Source organism: Ascaphus truei, unplaced genomic scaffold, assembly GCF_040206685.1.
Source record: "Ascaphus truei isolate aAscTru1 unplaced genomic scaffold, aAscTru1.hap1 HAP1_SCAFFOLD_1944, whole genome shotgun sequence".
Classification (NCBI taxonomy): Eukaryota; Metazoa; Chordata; class Amphibia; order Anura; family Ascaphidae; genus Ascaphus; species Ascaphus truei.
In genome coordinates this window covers 9633-31627 of record NW_027454849.1, presented here as the reverse complement: position 1 = coordinate 31627, position 21995 = coordinate 9633, and the positions used below count along the sequence as shown (strand labels likewise).

The following is a 21995-nucleotide window of genomic DNA, read 5'->3' as shown; positions in this document are numbered from 1 at the left end:
CACGGGCTCTGTGGATCCAAAGGCTGGCCTGTTGGTGCCACCTTAGTAGGCATTGGCCTACGGGGCCCTTTACCCGTAGCTCCTTCGGGAGATGCCCCTTCTGCGGGGTGGTCCCTTTGAGAGGGTCCCTCCATAGGGTCTTCCGGAGTTTCAGAGTGAGTCTCGTTAGTTACAGTCTCTTGACCCACTTCTGATAGATCGAACTCACCGTTGAGCGGTGTGGCCTGTAGTTCCTCTTCTTCATCTCCCACTTGGGGGATGGGGAGAAGGTGATTACGATGCCAAACCTTTACCCGACCATCGGTGTCTCTGATGCGATAAACCGGGAGGCCAGGCATCTGTGACTCCACCTCATATACGCCATCTCTCCACCGGTCCGCCAATTTATGTTTTCCGGGGATTCCCAAATTACGAAGTAACACTGCATCCCCAGGACGTAACTCTCGATACTTGACTTTATTGTCATAACGTCTCTTGTTACCAGCATTCAGTTTGGCTGTAGACTTCTCAGCCTGTTGGTACGCTTGTTGCAGACTGTCTTTTAGCCTTTGCACGTACTTAAAATGAGTGGTATTGAATATCCCATCCGTTGATACTCGGAGACGCACATCTACTGGAAGTCTGGCCTCCCGCCCAAACATGAGGAAGTACGGGGAGAACCCCGTGGACTCATGGCGAGTACAGTTATACGCGTGTACCAAAGTCTCCACATGACGACTCCATTCTGTTTTCTGCATTCCCTTCAGGGTTCCAAGCATGTCCAACAGGGTCCTGTTGAATCGTTCAGGTAAAGCATCTCCTTCAGGGTGGTACGGCGTCGTCCGGGATTTGGCGATGTTCAGCATTTTAAGTAATTCTCGGATCAGAGTACTCTCAAAATCTCGCCCTTGGTCGGAGTGAAGTCGGTTTGGAAGACCGTAGTGAACGAAGAACTTTTCCCATAGAACTTTCGCGACCGTGATAGCCTTCTGGTCTTTTGTGGGGAAGGCCTGTGCATAGCGGGTGTAATGGTCCGTGATGACCAGCACATTACCGATTCCTCGACTATCGGGTTCGATACACAGGAAGTCCATACACACCAGGTCCATTGGACCAGAACTCTTTAGATGGGCCATGGGAGCTGCTCGGGTAGGCAACGTCTTGCGTTGAACGCACCGGGAACAACGGCGGCAGTGTTGTTCCACCGCTTCCCGCATCTTGGGCCAGAAAAACCGGTCTCGGACTAGCCCAAAAGTCTTCTCTACCCCGAGATGCCCGTGGTCATCGTGTAGAGACTTCAACACCATATATCTCAAGTTTTGGGGTAGAACTAGTTGTCGCCTATCAGGGTGGTTATGATATGGAACTACCCTATAGAGCAAACAATTATCTATCTCGAACTTGTCCACCTCACGCATGAGTAACGCGACCAGATCTCGGGGAGCACTCTTCAATAGAGCAGGGTTCTTCCGCTGAACGGCTTGTCGAATTATGCTGATCACTGGATCTCTTAATTGATAGTCTACCAAGTCTTTCCATCTTATGACTTTGTCCTGGGTTATGTTCATCCCTGCGGGGCCGCAGTAGGCTGCAGGGATCGCTTGCGACTGGCACCCTAACGAATCGGCAACTCTTAGTTCAGAGAATGCGACCTGATCATTGATGACGGCCGCTATACTACACATTGCACGCATCCCAGGTCCAGGGATCTCTTCCCATTCATCATCATCAGGGGTGGCACTCAATCCTGGTCGTCGTGATAGCGCATCGGCCCCAATGTTCAGAGGCCCCGGCTTGTACTTCAGGGAGAATCGGTAATTACATAGTGTCGCCAACCATCGGTGTCCGGCGGCATCCAATTTGGCGGAAGTATTGATGTACGTGAGGGGATTGTTATCGGTCCTTACCTCAAACGTAACACCATAGAGGTAATCATGAAGTTTCTCCGTGATCGCCCATTTGAGAGCCAGGAACTCTAACTTGTGCACCGGATATTTCTGCTCACTGGGTGTCAGACTGCGGCTGATGTAGGCTACCGGCCGAAGACCCTCGGGGTGTTTCTGATGAAGGACAGCGCCCAGTCCATTGAGACTGGCATCCACATGCAGGACATATGGTTGTTCTGGGTCAGCATATGCAAGCACTGGTGCTTCAGTCAGGCTTTTCTTCAAATTCAGGAAGGCCCGTTCACACTCAGGCGTCCACTTATCACCAAACGGTTGACGGGCCGACGTGGCCTTTCTCCCAGTATCTTCAGGGTATATCTTCAGCAAATTGTTCAGGGGTTTAGCTCGACTAGAGTACCCTTCTACGAACCGACGGTAATACCCACAGAACCCGAGGAAGGATCGCAGTTCCGCGACATTATCGGGACGCGGCCAGTTCACCACCGCTTCTACTTTGGCTGGATCAGTAGCAATCCCCTGGGCAGATACGATGTGTCCCACGTAGGTCACTGAGGTGTGGCAAAACCTACACTTGTCGAGTGATAGCTTCAATCCTTCTTGGCCAAGACGATCTATCACCTTCAGTAGCCTCTCCTCGTGTTCTTCTAAGGTCTTCCCAAAGACAATGATATCGTCCAGGTAAACCAGGCACTCCCGAGGATTCATGTCCCCTATTGTTTTTTCCATCAACCGCTGGAAGGTAGCAGGGGCTCCGCATATACCTTGGGGCATACGCGTGAACTGGTAGAAGCCCAGGGGACAGACGAAGGCAGTCTTTTCCTGATCCTCTTCACTCATGGGTACCTGGTAGTACCCAGATCGCAAATCGAGCACACTAAACCATTGGCTCCCGTTCAGAGCGTTCAGGATCTCTTCAATACGAGGGAGATTGTATTGGTCAGGTACCGTACGATTATTTAGGGTTCGATAATCGACGCACAATCTTACAGATCCATTCTTCTTCCTTACTACCACTATGGGTGATGCATAAGGACTCCGCGACTCCGTCAGTATTCCAGCGGTCTTCATCTCCTCCAGGACATCCCTTACATCGTCCACATCCCTGGGGGCGATACGACGAGAGCGTTCACGGAACGGAGTGGCGTCATTCAGCCTAATAGTGTGTTGGGCGCTGCGACTGCGGCCCACATCCATCTCGCTGGTAGAAAATACTGTTTTTCTTTCCTTCAGCTTGGCTGTCAGTCGATCCTTCCACTCGGTCGGCAGGGTCGAATCCCCGAAGTTGAAGTCCAGGTCGACTAACCGCTCACCTACTACAGCGGCGTTCACCTGGGGCGCGGTTTCCACCGGGCTGACGGGATATATACTGCCCAGACTTTCTCCTACATCGATGTCCATTGGAAATGGGGAGATGTTTTGGATATACACATGGGTTCGGAGAGGAACTCGGGTCGTCCACTCTTTTACTTCAGGTATTACCCGATACCCTCTCTGGATCTCTTCCTCAGGATCACTCTCCAGTGAGAACAGATGATCGGTCTCCTCCCGATCCGGATAACAGCACCAGACGGCCATGCGTTTCACTCCCCCTGGTGAAATGGTCGTCAGTCCGCGTTGACGATTGTAGAGGTCCCCGTGACGCTCTAGGGCATATACTCGGTTGCACTCCTCTCTCAGTACAGGATCTAGGCGGGTATCGGCCATTGGCAATTCATTAGTCTCTTTCAAGTAGGCTCTGATGACAGCTCGTACTATATCCGTATTTGTCCCCAGGATGACCGGATACTGACACTGTCCTTGAGGTTTTGGGCACACCATTGCCTCCACACTCATGGGATGTTTCTTGCCGGTATTCAATTGAAGTATCTCCAGTTGAACGCTCACAATCCCATCGATGGGGTAATCTTCGTTGCTCAACCCCCTCACTTTCATATGTTCCGCCGACCGCAGGGGACAATGCTTCAGGTGCTGGTCGTAGAAGTGCCGGTATATTATGGTCACTTGAGACCCGGTGTCCAATAGGGCAGCAGCATAGACTCCCTCTACTACCACACGTACGATGGCCGAAGGGCCCACCTGACAGTAGCCATCTCCCCCTGGAGTTCCTTCGCCTGGGCTCAGGTCAGGAGCGGCTTCGGGAGGCGTGGGGGTAGCCTCGGCGGTTTTGGCTTCTGAGGTCTGCCTCTGACAGATCATAGTCCTGGCCGAGCTTCCTTTACGGAGCGTTTCCTTTTCTTGGGTGTCTCCATTAGGGCACTCTCTAGAGAAATGGCCTTTCTGTCCACAGGTATAGCAGACGACGTCTTTGAGGTCCAGTCGTCTTGGGTAGGTGGGGGAGGATCTCCCCGAAGCCCGCCCTTTCGTTGAGGGCGACTTGGGTGGCGCATCTTCCTCTTTGACAGGGGTCTTGGGCCGACGAGCGGACGCTCCCGGGGTGGCACTGGCCGGAGGATCTTTGGCTTTGGTGCCTGCATGCAGCTTGGTATAGGCCTCATGCCCTTTTACGATTCCCAGAATGTCCATGAAGGTAGGGGGAGGTCCCTCCTTTAGTGAGCACCTGATCATAATCACAATGTGATGCGTGGGGATGGCCCCTCGGAGGAACTGCTTGCGCCGATATTCGTCCATCTCTGAAGATAGGATGAGGCCGCAAGTTCGCAATTTCCACAGGACCAGCTGGATGCGTTGTAGGAAGTCGGACAGGTCTTCCTTCTCCTTCTGTCTGAGAGCGTAATACTTGAACCACAGCTCGCTCTCCTCTTCCTCCTTGCCATAGATCTGGACTAACAAGTCTACCATCTGGTGAGCAGAGAGATCAGGGTCTTGGTCACGCTGTGCACTGACCATGGTGGCCGCTGGGGGTCGTAGACTTTCCAGGATTCTCTGTCGTCTGACCGTTTCAGAGCAGGGCCATTCGTCGATCACCTTGAGGGTGTGCTCCTTCCAAGAATCGATACTCTCTTCGCCTGTGGGGACAGGGACCGTCCCTGAGAACGCCTTCAATTTCCTATAATTTTGGGCTTGAGCGGACGTAGTTATCGCTTCCACTAGCTGTGGGAATGTCACTCCTAACAGGGAGCCGTCATTGTTGGAGCCACTGGCTATCACTGCTCGCTGCCTGTTAGGGGTTGGGGTAGAACTGTTCACGGACCGGTTAGTAACCGGTGATATGGTCGGACTGCCGGCCCAACTGGTGGCCCCTTGCCTAGCATCTGAAGAGAAGGTCACTCTGGGTAGGGATATATCTGATCGGATGGGTGTACTGGCGGCCATATCTCTGTCGTCCCAATCCTCATGTCTGGGGAGGGAAGTGACGTGACTGGAAACAGTTCCCGGGTAAATTAGAGGGCATCCGTGCGGCAAAGTCTCTGGTAGATACACTACTCGTGGGCCTCTATCAGGAAGTATAGCTTGTTCAGTGGCTAGCAATAGGGTATTCTCTTGCCGGTCAATGTCATAGTGCTTGCTGATGAGGCGGGCGTCCGCCAGACCAGGTAATGTCCTTACTGCGCTGCAGACAGTAAACATGGAGACATCAGCAGGCACTCCGTCTACGGCGACCACGTGTCGCAGAAGCTCTCCTAGCTTTTCGGCCCAGTCGGCCACTTGTTTGGGCGTGAGCGCAGACATGCTGACTGACAGGGTAACGGTACTACAAAGTGGGGCACCCCAGGACTCTCTCAGCAGCGCCTCCAAATGTAACGGGTATTCCCTATGAATACCGCCGCTACTACCTGCTGTGCAACCTGTGTGGCTCTCAGGAGCCTAAGCCTCCGCTTGGGGAACCTGGGGTACATACATATCATACATCTCTAGGTGCAACGCCTCCACCTGGGAGGGATCCCAACGGAGTGGGAGGAGGCCCTCACAGGAAACAACCACACCACACGAGCGAATATAAAACAGGACTGGCTTTACTGCATGGAAACACATATATCACTCAATAACATCATAACATCATCATGCACCACGGCGGGCGCTAACCACACTGGGTGTCACGGCGGACACTAACCACACTAGGCGTCACGGCGGACGCTACCACCTCTAGGCGTCACGGCGGACGCTATCACCTCTATGTGACCCCACCCTGTGTCCAGTAACCCCCACCCAAATGTCTCGTACTCCCAGAGTCAAATACCACTGTGCATATGTGTGTGTGACTGCGCAGCCACTATGTTTGGTGATAGGCCTGGTTGGTGCACGTGAGTTGCAGGTTACCTGCCCGGGCTCCAGCCACGGGTACCGCGATATCAATCCGCACGATCCGACGTTGTCCTCCACACCGCGTGGGTTGAAAGTCCAGCGCGAACAATGTCTCTCCTAGTCTTAGGGTCTTGGGTGGTGTTCTGAGCCCAGAACCCACCTCGCAAGGCCGCACGGCTTCCGCTCTGTGTCCCTGACTACTTGACCAAATAAAGGGGCAGTGTCCCTATCTAGGGCCTGTCCCTAAGCTCCACAAGCTATTAGATGACTCAGGACCTAACTGGGACCTTGGGGGCTGCTGGCCTATGCAGAGGGTCACTGACCCCTGCATCCACCTCTTACCCCTAGCTGGTCCGGATCCTGAGTGCCTGCGTAGCTGCAAAACCCCGGGAAATGTATCTAACTGGGAGCAGGGGAATCCGGCCTTCTGATTGGCTCCCTGGCGTCAGGTGTCTCTGCCCCAAAGCACCCTGGGGGCTGGCAGTCTATTCTCGCGCATGCGCAAGCTGTCTGAGCCTCCCGCGCTGTGCACTGCCATTGCGCATGCGCAACAGCCCTGTGTATGCGGCGCCCTGCTTCCCGAGCCGCCGGGCCGGTGGCAACGCGATCGCGGCCTTAGCGACGGCCCGATCGCGTCCCCGGCAACCGGCCTGCTCGCCGCTCGCGTCCCTAGCTACCAGGGATCACTATGCTTCCGCTCCAGCCCGATCCACACGCGCGCTCGCAACTGGGAAGGAGGGGGTGAGTGCGCGAGGGGGGGGGAACCTGACTACACGCGAGGGGGACCTGGCTACATCAACATGCATAACAACTCATCACATTCATAATGACCTGTGTCCCTCTCACGAGGAGACACTTACTGCGACGTCTCGCAGGACGCTCCCCAACACTGGGTGATCCCACCCAGTGTCCAAAGAACCCCCACCCAATGTCCCGCACTCTTGCAGAGGGAACGTGGGTGACTGCGCAGTCACTAATTACGTTAAGGGCCCGGTGGTGCACTTAAGAATGTGTGATACCTGCCGAGCACTCCGGTGCTCGGGTCAGCAACTCTTCACAAAGGGTCAGACGTGTGATGAATCCGTCTGATCCTCCAACCGAACTCCTGGCACGCGCGGACCGCCAGGGGCGATCCTATTCTGAAGAAAGTCTCTGTGGACCCCAACGTGGGTCCGAACTCCGTCACTGGAACCCCAGCATCCGCTGAGTCCCTAACTACCCTAGGCACTAACGTGACAGGTACCCTAACCTAGGGCCTGTCCCTGTCGCACCACAACTGGGGAGTGAGAGCCTATCTGGGACCTAAGGGGTTAATAACCTGCCCCACTCCCTTAGCTCTTCCCAGCCTGACTATGCTCAATAACACTTAGCGAGTCCCAGCGCCTACAGCAGCAAGCTGTAGCTCACTGGATGCTGCAGCCAACGTGCTGCACAACAAGGTGCCTGCCGGTCAGACCTCACAGCACTAACAGCCGTGACTCTGACAAGGCAGCACTCTATACTAAGGGCAGCGTCCCTATCTTGGGCCTCCCTAAGCACTTACCCACTAAACTAGTGGGGAGTTGGGGCCTACCTGGGGTGTAGGTACCTATATGGGGCAGGAGCTGCACTCGCTCCCCGCACCCTTCCTTCCCTCACAGCCCCTGACTCCAACTCTCTGTAACCTTCCTTTCCCAGTTCCCACTAATGTAAGTGGCAGGGTCCCTAACCTGAGGGCTGTCCTTGGCAACACTCACCTTACTGGGGAGCTGAGCTATCTCGGGCCCTGGGGGTGCTGGCCTTGTACAGGGAGTCCCTGACTCCTGTACCCTACCTCCTTCCCTGGGCTGCTCCGGTCTCTGACTGCTCCCTAACTGAAAGCCCGCCAAATGTATCCACTTGCTCCAGGACAATCCTTCAGCCCTATTGGCTCCTATGAGGCACCTGATGCCTCCCTCGCTATGCTCCATGGGAGTTGTAGTCCCATAGAGCTTATCCTGGCATTAGGGCCGCATGCGCACTTGCCCTGCGCATGCGCGAGTCTTTGGGGGCCGCCTCAACCTTTTCCTACTCTGCTCTGGCACTCGCGCGACTCTCCCTGACTCTGGGGTTCCTCCTGCGCCTGCGCGATCACGGCGCATGCGCGAGTGGCTAGGCAATGGCGGCGCCCTCTTCGCCGGCCGCCGGGACCTTAGAGACGCGACCGCGGCCTTAGCGACGGCCCGATCGCGTCGCCGGCAACCGGCCCGCTCGCGGAGAAGAGGCGCTGCTCCCTCCTTGGCCCCCACCCTCCGGAATGGCCGTCGGGTCTGCCGCTGGCCTCTGGCAGTACCCGACATCAGTCCTGGCCACGGAGGCTCCCTGGGAGGTCGCAGGGGGCAACATGTGACCTGGCTACACTCTCAAACTGGTGAAAAACCCAACGCCCTCGCTTGGGGAACGACATAACATGGCACAATTTTACACACTGAAAAATGGCATGGCATAACCCGTACACTTAACAGATCGGCTGCAACATCCTCAAAACATGGCACATTTTCACACAATGAAAAATTACATGGCATATCACACCCACTAATTCCCGAGACCAGCTGAGTATCAGCTGCTTGCTGAGACCATTTGTGGGGTGCCCCTAACTGATCAGGTGGGGGTACCTCACTTTTGCGTCCGTGAGCCTCCCCCAGAAAAATTTCTTGAAGAGCACACTCTGGAGTGACAGTCACCAGTTCCTCGCTACTTCCTCCCCCTGGTGGAAGGAGTAGCACATTGTCCATCAAACCGGCCTTTACCTGGTCGTCCATGGCCTGGAAGCAACAGGTCGGGCGGTCAGGACCTTTTCCGCGGTCCACTATTGGGCGACTGGGCCACTTCTTTTTGGACACAAAGGAGGCCAGTCTCCCTGGATCTTCCTTTACACAGTCCTTGTCCCTACAGACTTGCGAGGCTTCCACTGGGAAGCGAGAAAGGAACAACGTCTCATCATTCAAAGTCTCTGCGTCACCTGGCAAGGGGTAAAGGGTAGGTACCTTACCACTGTGGTGACTCACGGTGGCCAACAGGTCCTCGGGGACGCTGTCAGTTCCCACCTCGACGGTCTTGGGGTCTGTCCACAACACTTCTGGGACAGTCCACTTACTGTCCTGAAACTCGGGAGCGTTGGATCCCAGTCCTGGGACCATTTGGGCTGGAGCGCACGGGCTCTCACTCAGATCAGCTGTGCTGACACATGGATGTCCAGCTACGTTCTTCTGCTCCGCATGAACGGTAGTTGGAGCGGTTTTCACTGTCATCTCCAACGGACAGCTACCTTCCAGGGAGAGCACCTCGGCCAGGACGCGATGCAGAGGGGAGCCCGTCGCCCTGGTGACCAGACTCAAGGAGCTATCGTGCTCCGCGGTCGCCTGTAGGCTCACCCCCAACACCCCTGGGGCAGTCGACTCATCCTGGTCTTCGTTAGCAGGTACTGATCCCATGCCTGGGACCGATGGCACCTCTGTAGGCCGGGCGGCCCTTTGTAGGGCACACAGGCCCATATCAGGATTCACTGAGATAGTTGGCTTGATGACTTCACTCGCGTGGTCCGCTGGCAGGCGCATCACCACGAGGGGTTGGTCACTGGAATCACTAAAAGAAGATGGGGGTACAGATGTGATTCCTCTGTATCATTGCTGGGGTGGTTCGCCAGTAGGCGCATCGCCACCGATGGGACTTCAACCTTGTCCGCTGGCAACATCACGATCGGATCCTCCGCCAACGTGTTGCTTTGCTCCAGGATTGGCTGATCCGGGTTCTGTGGTTCCTGCTCAGGAACCAGGTCTAGAAGGCTCACTTGGGCGCACTGGCCCTCCGAAATGTCTATGAGAAGGGTAGATGGGTTAGTTATACTGACCGGCTCATCGTCCTCTGCTGGCTCTTCAGGCTGGGGCACAATAGGTTTTAAGAACCAGGCACCGCAATCTTCACATTGAGGCTCCCACGCCAATGCCGCTCTAGAACAGTCACATGTAGGGCTAAAATACTGTATGCTCAGTTCTCCATCCACGGTGCCGGTCTTGAAATCCAGCGGTAGCTGAAATAGGTCGGCTCCTTGGACATAAGCTTTTTGCAGGCATGTGCACATTAATGTAAGGGCTTTCACTCCTGGCGCGTGCCAGGCCACATACACATTGGGGTGTACTCCCTTACAGTCTGTTTCATCATCATTATCAGAAAACCAAGAGTCTACTGTATTTCATTTATGTCGGCCACAGTGCCCTCTTCCTCGGACTGTCCTGTAGCCGCCCACGGCACGGGTTGCAGAGTCGGTATCCTGCAGCAGCCACATATGCGTCCCCAGGCCAATTTACAAAAGGAGCAGTCACCGTTGTTACAGAAACATTCCCGGCACCCATCCTCGTTTGTGTCTTCCAGCCGCCCTTCTATCAGGCACGTCAAAACCGCAAAGTTCATACTACCCGACGGACTCAATGATTCTATCATACACGGACACAACAAAAAGGATACGCCCCCGGCCTTCGTCTGCCAGAGTCCATATGACGGCGAGCAATTTTCTTTGCCCCCAGTACTTTCTTTGATGGAGACAGCAGTTACGGGTGAAGGCTCACTGTGCTTGCTCCCCCTGGTGGAATCTGAAGGAGGGGCAGCACACTCTTTCATGGAGTGACTCTGGCTCGGCACAGAGTTATTCAGTTGGCGGGGGCGGTGCTTAGGGTTTCCCGCCAAGCTCGGACAGATTGCAACATTTTCCCGCGCGAGCGGGAAATCAGCACGTGACTTCTTCATGGCGAACAAAAATAGCACAATTTAGAAAAAAATATACCGGGCACCCCAGGTCTATCTCAGCAGGGCCTCCAAATGTAACGGGTATTCCCCCCCCCCAATCGCAGATCTGATGTGGGGTGCAAGAGAACATACAGTGTTACCATATGTGTGGTGCGTTACCTGTTGGCTCACAGGAGGGCTGAGCTTCCGCCACGGGGAACCTGGGACATAACACAATACTAGGGGTGATCACTTACACGATGCAGCGCCTCCACCTGCGATGGCTCCCGCCAGAGGGGGAGTGGTTCCTCGCAGGACAATCACTAATAATCACATACACAGTGGGGTATAATAACTTATGGCTTTACTAACATGCATAACAACTCATCACATTCATAATGACCTGTGTCCCTCTCACGAGGAGACACTTACTGCGACGTCTCGCAGGATGCTCCCCAACACTAGGTGATCCCACCCAGTGTCCAAAGAACCCCCACCCAATGTCCCGCACTCTTGCAGAGGGAACGTGGGTGACTGCGCAGTCACTAATTACGTTAAGGGCCCGGTGGTGCACTTAAGAATGTGTGATACCTGCCGAGCACTCCGGTGCTCGGGTCAGCAACTCTTCACAAAGGATCAGACGTGTGATGAATCCGTCTGATCCTCCAACCGAACTCCTGGCACGCGCGGACCGCCAGGGGCGATCCTATTCTGAAGAAAGTCTCTGTGGACCCCAACGTGGGTCCGAACTCCGTCACTGGAACCCCAGCATCCGCTGAGTCCCTAACTACCCTAGGCACTAACGTGACAGGTACCCTAACCTAGGGCCTGTCGCACCACAACTGGGGAGTGAGAGCCTATCTGGGAGCTAAGCGGTTAATAACCTGCCCCACTCCCTTAGCTCTTCCCAGCCTGACTATGCTCAATAACACTTAGCGAGTCCCAGCGCCTACAGCAGCAAGCTGTAGCTCACTGGATGCTGCAGCCAACGTGCTGCACAACAAGGTGCCTGCCGGTCAGACCTCACAGCACTAACAGCCGTGACTCTGACAAGGCAGCACTCTATACTAAGGGCAGCGTCCCTATCTTGGGCCTCCCTAAGCACTTACCCACTAAACTAGTGGGGAGTTGGGGCCTACCTGGGGTGTAGGTACCTATATGGGGCAGGAGCTGCACTCGCTCCCCGCACCCTTCCTTCCCTCACAGCCCCTGACTCCAACTCTCTGTAACCTTCCTTTCCCAGTTCCCACTAATGTAAGTGGCAGGGTCCCTAACCTGAGGGCTGTCCCTGGCAACACTCACCTTACTGGGGAGCTGAGCTATCTCGGGCCCTGGGGGTGCTGTCCCCTGGTCCCTGACTCCTGTACCCTACCTCCTTCCCTGGGCTGCTCCGGTCTCTGACTGCTCCCTAACTGAAAGCCCGCCAAATGTATCCACTTGCTCCAGGACAATCCTTCAGCCCTATTGGCTCCTATGAGGCACCTGATGCCTCCCTCGCTATGCTCCATGGGAGTTGTAGTCCCATAGAGCTTATCCTGGCATTGGGGCCGCGTGCGCACTTGCCCTGCGCATGCGCGAGTCTTTGGGGGCCGCCTCAACCTTTCCCTACTCTGCTCTGGCACTCGCGCGACTCTCCCTGACTCTGGGGTTCCTCCCGCGCCTGCGCGATCACGGCGCATGCGCGAGTGGCTAGGCAATGGCGGCGCCCTCTTCGCCGGCCGCCGGGACCTTAGAGACGCGACCGCGGCCTTAGCGACGGCCCGATCGCGTCCCCGGCAACCGGCCCGCTCGCGGAGAAGAGGCGCTGCTCCCTCCTTGGCCCCCACCCTCCGGAATGGCCGTCGGGTCTGCCGCTGGCCTCTGGCAGTACCCGACATCAGTCCTGGCCACGGAGGCTCCCTGGGAGGTCGCAGGGGGCAACAGGTGACCTGGCTACATTACAAATGTTTGATCTCTGGCGAGATTTGCGCAGGGAGAGACGGCTCTTTATGCAGCAGAAATAAATCGCCGGGTGAGCCCTTTTTAGAGAGGCGATCATCACGTCACCGGCTACTCGCCAGTTTTGCAAATGTTGCTATCACAGGTATTCTGGGCTTTATGCATACCGTGATAGCAACGCTGTCAAAAATGGTAATTTAAACTGGACGGCGATTTTTTTTCCGACAGGCCCCTAAGTGTATTCTCTTGTTTTGTTTGTCAGCATTGCAGATATTCTGTTCTATATTTGATGTAGTTTTAATTCCTACATTATTATGTCAGGTTTGAAGTACTTGTGGGGATAAGTGGGAATACACGTACTGTACTAATCATGGGAATTCTGGATCTCTGAAAAATGACTTCACTCTGAACAGCATGTTTCTGTGGGAAGAAGGGTAAATACAGAGATACCAGTGACATCATTTAACCCCTCTACTTGCGATAGTGTTTTGTTTAATAACTACTAATGCACCATTTTTCGACCTGATGACCTGCTTAAGACCTTTCTTATTTATTTTCATTGGGGGGAAAGGTCATATAAAATATCAAATAATCACCATCGATTTTCTCTTTTAACTCGGCTAAGAACTAAGAAGAAAAAAAGAAAGAAACATCGGCAAAATAAGGACTTCCATTTCCTTTAATAAATGATGCATGTAAATCGTAATCCAGATGGTCACTGCTGTTGCAATTGTTTTAAAATACAGATGAAGCCCGGGTTATGTTAACAATATGATGGGATATGTTGTTATGTTATGTGTTATGTAACTATGTATTTGTAACCATGTATTATTTGTCATCATAACACATAAAATAAATAAATCACTGCCATTGAATCCTATGGAAACTGCGATGTCCTGTGTTACGTCGCAATATTCAGTTTTATCCGCATGCAGCTCATGCCCAAGTATTCCATTTTTGCATATTTTTTCAATACGTGTTATAGCTTTTTCTTCTCCAAGTTCTCTCTATAAATACTGTACCCAAATCTAGGAGACTGTGACATTAAATTATCAAACAGAATCTGTTTAGTGTTTCTGGAAACTGACTCCTCCATAGATTTAACATGTTATAAAGTTGTAAAACAATATTCTCACAACCCTGTATTATAAAATTGGTTCCCAGTGACATGATTTGTTGATGCCGGACAATTTATAGAACAGCTGTGGAGTAACTGTCTTTTTCTCTCTCTCTGTAAATACCAAAGGAAAAAAGTCCCAGTTGTCCAATGCAGGAAATAAACGATCATTTTCTAAAGCTGTGATAATATGTTGTTTGTGCCCGTCAGCTTTATTTAGAGTACGTTCCTTGCGGTTACACAGAGATGAGGGTTAAGTAGAGTTATTTACACGTGGAAAAATATTTGAACACAGCAATAAATGTTTAGGCCTCAATAGGGAAACATTGTTCCTACACATTAGAAATAAAACAGCTTTTTGTCAAAATATACTTTTTTTTTTACATTAGTAGTAGAGAATAATAGTCAAGATGACAGTGTTAGAGCTTTTAGATAGTACCTACATACACTATTTTTAATTTATAAAAAATATTATAATTGCAATTTAGAGATGCAATGTTAAAGCAGCAGACCAAGCAATATCCTACATGTTTTTTTAAAAAATATAAATCAGTTCTGTACTATGAGAAAATACTCATAGCATTAAAAAAAATAAAATAAAAAAAAATAATAAAATATATATATATATATATATATATATATATATATATATATATATATATATATATTTATGGTTGACATTTTTAATGTATTATAATGTAACCAGCATTTTTTGTTTCTATAGCAACCATTTACAAAGTCACATCCCCTTTCTCTTCTGAAACAGGCTCTGGCACACCCCTTTTTGAGCCTTGCCCTCTCTCTAGCAGTGCACCAATTGTATCTAGTGACTGCCTGGTCACATGATCTTCTCTACAGAACTTTGCATCTTTGGTCCTCTTCTGCTGCACTGACATACATTTAGTGAACACCCAAGCTGGATTTTTGTCAATCGATCACAGGAGAACAGATAGATGGACAACTTATCTAATTACTTATCATTATGTGGATTGTATTGATGCACATATAAAAAATACAAAAAAAACGGCAGCTTGGACTGCAGCTTTAAAATATACAGGACATTCTAACTGTTATGGGGAAATGGAGCACGGGAGGCATTTCCTCTGGCAATGTAAAAGTAAACACAAGAAAATGCTGTTTTTTTTTTTTTTTTCATTTTTTTTAACTACTGAACAATGTTTGAAATAGGCGAAAGTTAAAAGATGCAACATTTTCTGTGGCAAAATGTCTGACAAAGGATGCAAAAGTTTCTTTAAGAAATACAGTATTTCTTTTTTATATGACAAGGCCTTTGTAAACAATAATGTAATAAGTCAAAAGGGTGTTGGTGAACATACGTTTAATAAGGCCCCAAATCGCACCTCAGAATTTTCTAGCAGGCGGTGCACAATGTAAAAAAGGTTCGGGAACCACCGTGTTAGATCATAACTGTTAAGTTAATTCAGATAAAGCAAGAGAGGCTACAATAATAGAAGCATGAATTCCACTAGCATGAGCATTACCATGTTGCTTATAGATAGATGAGCAGTAATTTAACCCAGAAGTGTAACAGATATCCCTCACTAATGGATGTCCTTGTAAAACACAATGGGGGACAGTCACTTAGCTCCCCTATGGGGTATTGCAGTGCAATATCGTGCAATCACACGTTAACTACTATTCAAGCTAATGGCAGTTTACTCGAGATTGTAGTTTGCGATAACCCACATTGGAGGTTAGTGAATCCCGGAGATTGTGCTTTTGTATGATGCTACCTGTAGTTGGAGAATGATACTAAGCTGAGGAATGTGGGGTACTGTAATTTCAAAGATACTAGTGATTAGAACTGAGGTATAGAGTAGTGTTTTAATATTCACAATGAAGGGTGCTTTGAAGAGTTCTCCAAAAATGTTTTACCTCAACATTATAAAATACTAGCTGATATACCCGGCGTTGCCCGGGATGTAAATGTGTAATAGGTAGTATTATTTATAAATGGTGGAACAATAGATTGAGTATTTGTTGGAAAGGTTGAATAATAATGTTGAAAAGAAAGATGGAAGAAAATGTAATACGATGTTGTATAAAAATGGTTTATTGTAAACACACCACAGTACAATGTATATTTTGGTGACATAAGTGATGTAAAAATGTGAGGCGTGTGTCCTGCTAGGGTGTGAGCGTGTGTGAAGGGGGGGGAGGAAGGGTAGTGGGGTGCGGGAGGTGAGGGGGGAGGTAAGTGACAATTAATGTATCATGTGGCCGCTTGCTCCCCCTTCCCCCAGTGTCTGCCGGTCGTCTGTCCCCCCCCCCGAAACCTTTCGTCTGTCCCCGTCCCCCCGAAACGTTCCGCCTGTTGTGGGCCGCTCACTCACCCGTCCGCCTGCTCGATCACTCACCCGTCCGGCCGCTGCCTCACCCATCCGGCCGCTCCCTCACCCGTCCGGCCGCTCCCACGTGGATGTGAGGTGGGAGGCAGCGTGTTGTGGCCGCTCCCCCGCTGCATCTGGGCGCTCGCTCCGCTCCCCCGCTGACTGTAGCGGCGCCGGGGTGTGAGCTTGGGGGGGGGGGGGGGGGCGTGAGTGTGTGAGTGTGTGTGTGTGTGACCTTTGGCCCGTCACTCTGACAAAAGGCCAATGAGAGGTGTGCGGGGGCTGGCGGGCCAAGGGAGCCATCTCATTGGCCTGAGGCGGAGTGACAGGCCAAAGGTCCAATGCGATGTCCTCTAGGGACACAAGGAGACACATACAGACACAGACACATACGTCGGTTTGAAAAATATATAGATAAATATTATATCAACATATAATCTAAAGCAGAATTGCTGGCGTATTTTACAATGAAGCATGTTATGCAGATAAAAATACAATGTCAACAAAATGTTTATATTAAAGGAGGTTTTTTCATTTTTATATTTTTCTGCAGGATTAAAGCATGGGGTCTCCATAGCTGAACCCCAATCATTTCAGCTGCGGGGCCCCCTGCTTCAAGAGATTCGTACCTTCAAAGGGGGTGCCGATGTCTCCTGCAAGTTTAAAGCTCCCGCGTCACGTGGACCAATATCAAGCCGAAATGGATGACGTCACAGCTTCCTATTGGCCCACAAGACCGTGGGAGCTTTGAAAATTGGCCATTACGTGTACCCAGCTAACAAGCCAAAGCGGCTAAAGGCACACCCTACGGAGGTAAGTATCTCCAGAAGCAGGGGTCTCTGTGCTTCAATCCTATATAAACAATTTAAACACCAGTGGAGGAAAACAGCCAGCTTGGATTTCCGCTTTAAGACCCTTTAAATGGACAGCCACTCAGAACAATACTTGGAAAAATAGCTCATGTTCATGCTTTTCTCTCCCCTTACACAATGTAGCAGTCTTTTATCTTAATTCGATATGAATTAAAAATAGGGAAACTCCTACTTAACATATCAATCAAACACAAATTGGCACAGGAAGCTGGAATAGTAAAGGGAGGTGAATACAAGATAATCACAAATGTGTCGGCGTAAATGGAAAAAAGGAAAGACTTCAAATCACTTCATCCGTTCACTGCCTGATGAGAATGTAACCGCTAACGTGACAAATAAAACCACATATTATCTGTGCATATCAAGAGAAATCTTCTGTTTAATACTTGTACAAGTGCCCCAGACCAGAAATCGTTAGAAATATGTGGTCTATTTACTCATTTATGCAAAAGAAGCAAAGTTGGTGCAAAAGCTTTATTGAAGAAAAGGAATTTTGAATGCTTTGGTATTTTTTTCCATTGATAAAACTGGTGCAGTTTTTTTGCTGGTTTTGGCTCAGTTGTGTAGTCGGGAAATCCCAGTAAATAAACCCTTATGTCTTACAATGCCCATGAGAAAAGTTGTGTTTTGCGCAGAATTTGCTGCTGCATTATTCTTTGTTAGGCTTCTAGTAATTAATATAAATGATAATAAACGTATCTTGAACAGTGTAGAGCTGCTTGGATTGCCTCTTTAATGTAGCTCAACACAAACGGCAAGGAAAATTTGGATGTAGTACAGTACAAGAGTTTGCACTTTTTTTTCCTACTAACAATGATGAGCTATTTTTAATTCATAAACCTAATTTTTGCCTCGGTGTGAACCTACATTAAAGACATGAACAAGCCATAATACTGTACTATGTAATCCATGATCCATGTGCTGAAATAATTTCAATGTTACATCTTGCCGGGGATGTGCAAGCTACATTTGTAATCACCTGTTTTCTACTTGCTGAACACTACAGGTGTTTAGTTACCATTATATAACACTATATACACCATTATCAGGGCACAATCCTCTTACATCCACTGTACATTATGGTTCCACTGTCCCCTATTTTGAGATTGATTCTCCTTGGAGCAGTGACCCTGGACCTACTTTATCACTGTATGTTCCTGTTCTAATTGTGCCCCGTTGTACTGTGCTATGGAATATGTTGGTGTTTTATAAATACATGATAATATAACTTTGAGCTAAGTATAGGTAAAAATGAAAAATATATGTTTATTTCAATGCCTTAAACATATGAATACAATCTCAAACAATTTGGCAAATGATGATTGTTTGCAGAAAAGTAAGCCCCACAAGAGCCTTATTACCCTTCTGGGCATCTTCAATAAGTCGTACACTTGTAAACGCTCAGTGTCATCATTTTTTATCATGAGCACTTTATTAGAATACCTCTCATTGAAGAGTAATACAGCTGAACCCCATTATAATGCGGTTCTTGGGGTCCACGGAATGAGACCGCGTTATAACTGGGATCGCGTAAATTTCGCTGCACAAGGAGTTACCGGCATCTGCATTTCTCTCCTCTCTGCATTTCTCTCCTCTCTGCGACTCTCAGCTCTCTCCTCTCCCCTGTCGTAGACTTCTCGAGCGCAGAAGAGTCTTTTTGTAATTGTACTGTCATGAACTTTAACATTTAACATGCTAACTGAGGCCTGTAGAGACTGAGATGTAACTCTTGGGTATTTGCAATTTCTCTGAGCATTGCATGGTCTGATCTTGGGGTGAATTTGCTGGGATGTCCAATCCTGGGAAGATTGGCAACTGTCTTGAATGTTTTCCACTTTTGAATAATCTTTCTCACTGTAGAATGATGGACTTATAACCCTTTCCAGATTGATGGGCAGCAACAATTGCTTCTCTAAGATCATTGCTGATGTTTTTCCTCCTTGGCATTGTGTTAACACACACCTGAATGCTCCAGACCAACAAACTGCTAAAACTTCGGCTTTTATAGAGGTGGTCACACTTGTTGATGATCAATTAATCAAGGGCATTTGATTAGCAGCACCTGTCTGCTTCTTAACATCTTAATTCCTATGGAAGCAGTATGGGTGTATTTAGTTTTTCACACATAGCTTCTCCATTTTGGCTTTATTTTTGTTAAATAAATCATGACACGGTGTAATATGTCATGTGTTGCTGTTCATCTGAGGTTGTATTTACCTAATTTTTAGACCTGCTAAGGAACAGTTGATTGTTATTATGTCCTGATATGTAAAACCATAGAAGTCAAAGAGGGTGTACTTTCTTTTTCACATGACTGTATATACTGTATCACTATAACCACATATTGTGAACAGAAATAGTTCATGGTTTATCACATTCTCATATTTATATCATTTGTTTCAAGTTGAAAGCTGGCATTTTTTGGTATTAAGCTGCTTGGTGGCTGTGTTTCATTTTATGAAAACAGAGTAATATATTTTGTACACTAACACAAGGGGAAATCTTAACAATGAACTTTTTCTACAGTACCTCTGCCCGAGCTAAGCATACGGAAGACATTTATACCTAAAGCCTATGTCAATCGTGTCTTCATAAACTTTGGACATATCCAGTAGACTGTGAAACTGTCTGTCCTGTAATGGAGTATATTTTAGCTCCATTTAACTCCAGAGCAGACAGCTTTATTCCATATAGGATAGGGGCCTATAATATAATGGTACTGAAGTGGGCAAGTTCTGGATAAAGTCTCTATAAATCTATTTGCACTTTTATGCTCTATTAAGAGCGTTGTTGACCCCATTAAGCACTTTTTTGTGACAAATTCTGGTGGTCAAGTGCCAATGTTTCCAAAGTTGGACTGATGTTGGGCCACGGGTGACTGGAAAGGGGGTGATCTTGCCTGTGCTGCTGTGTGTGGAGGAGCATTCATGCCTACTGTGAGCTAGCAGAAGAGGAAAAGGTAGAGCAGAGAGCATGCTGCTACTTCTCCCTCCCTTCTTACCATGCTCAAGTAGAAGTGCGAACCAGTTGGAAGGGAGGAAGAAGGAGCAGATGCCTGCTGAAGATATGTACAAATTCTGGATGTGCCTCAGCAGTAATTGGCGGTTTGTGGGGCAGGAAATAGTTTAAAAGCAGCCATAAGCCCCAGTGGTGAGAACCTGCCCATAAAGACAACTTTTTATATTGAAAGGTTTTTTGTAACACTGGCTAAAACATTGAAAAACAGGTCAATACCAGTTAAATACTGGTTTAATACCAGTCAGGTGGCAACCCTTGTCCAGGGATCCATACCAACTTAACATATATATTATTTTATAATGAATATGCTTTTAAGGTTTAGGTAAACTACAAATAAAGTGATATGCTTTTTTTATCAGTACAATTAAGCAAGAGAAAATATGTGTTACTGTTTAAATAGCAAGTTTCCTTACAAATAGTTTTTAGGAAGAAGAGCATTTCAAATAAGTCTGACACTTGCAAAGTTAAATGAACCTTTTAGTTGTTATAGATATTAATTTAATCGTGATAATTATGCTGTCGCCTACAATAAACTCTGATATTTAAATGAATGTGATTACATATTTACACTATGTCTATCTTGACTTTACAAAATCTTATAGATAAGGTACTCTAAACGAGTTATGTTGTGTAGTATGATGTCATAATTTCCTAAAAATTTTTTATAATGAACATTACAGTAAAAAAAAAAAAGTAATCAAGTGGTCACATGAAAGGTTAAAGGAACTACATGTGCAAATGGAAACTTTAAATATGAATGGTGTTTGAGTATTGACAATTTTCAGTGTTCATTTCCAATCAATCACTTTCCTTTTACACTAAAATATTTATCAATTTTTGTATTTATTTTTTTTGCCTTTCAGAGAAATGGTCAATGCATGGTTTGCTGAAAGAGTTCATACAATACCAGTTACCAAGGAAGGAGGGAAATATAATACAGAGCCTTGCTGTAACCAACAGGTTTCCTATTCTGAAAACAGCATCCAGGGGACTCCAGCTAGGAAGATCTCTGCTTCTGAGTTTGACAGGCCTCTTAGGCCCATTGTTGTTAAAGACTCTGTAGGAACACTGACCTTCCTCTCCGATTCTGAAAAGAAGGAACAGATGCCTCTACAACCCCCCAGTTTATCCAGTGCAGGTGATCAGTGCTCAAGGCTTCTGGAATTGGTGAAAGATATTTCGAGTCATCTCGACGTCACTGCCCTGTGTCACAAAATTTTCTTGCACATCCATGAACTAATAGCAGCTGATCGATACTCACTTTTTTTGGTCTGTGAGGACAGTTCCAACGAGAAGTTTCTGGTCAGCAGACTGTTTGATGTAGCTGAAGGCTCAACCTTGGAAGAAGCTTCAAACAACTGCATCCGTTTGGAATGGAGTAAGGGGATTGTGGGCCACGTGGCAGAATTTGGTCAACCTTTGAATATAAAAGATGCTTACAAGGTAAAAAAAATAATAATAATTATATATATATATATATATATATACATATATATATATATATATATATACACACATGCGCTTTAGTACTGAGTTTCTTTGTGAGTAGCACGTTAGAAAACATTTTAAATATATAATTTAGAAGTATAACAAAAGGTTTATTTTGAGATTGCAAAAATAAGTATCTAAATGTGCCTGGAATCTAATTTTAAAATCAGTCCATGTGTCTGTTTTATTTCTGTTTTATTTATTGTAAAGGAATATATTCATTAGAATAGAGACATACAGTACGCCTTCTATCATCCTAAATTCATGCTACGAACTATCTCACATAGAGATTGTAGTTTGAATGTAAATGTCATCTAGTGTGCGTCATTTTACATAGTAGTAATGTAAAATTATAACATCTCAATTTTGATTGGCTGGAAAC

The 21995-nt window shown here is 48.2% G+C and overlaps 1 long non-coding RNA gene across 1 annotated transcript in view; it reads left to right on the top strand.

The window, feature by feature from the left end:
• Positions 1-21563, top strand: part of LOC142477106 (uncharacterized) — a 33914-nt gene extending 12351 nt beyond the window's left edge. The window contains exon 3 of the long non-coding RNA XR_012792180.1: positions 20989-21563. This is a non-coding gene — a long non-coding RNA (uncharacterized LOC142477106). The remainder of the gene's footprint in view (positions 1-20988) is intronic.
• Positions 21564-21995: the final 432 nt, after the last annotated feature.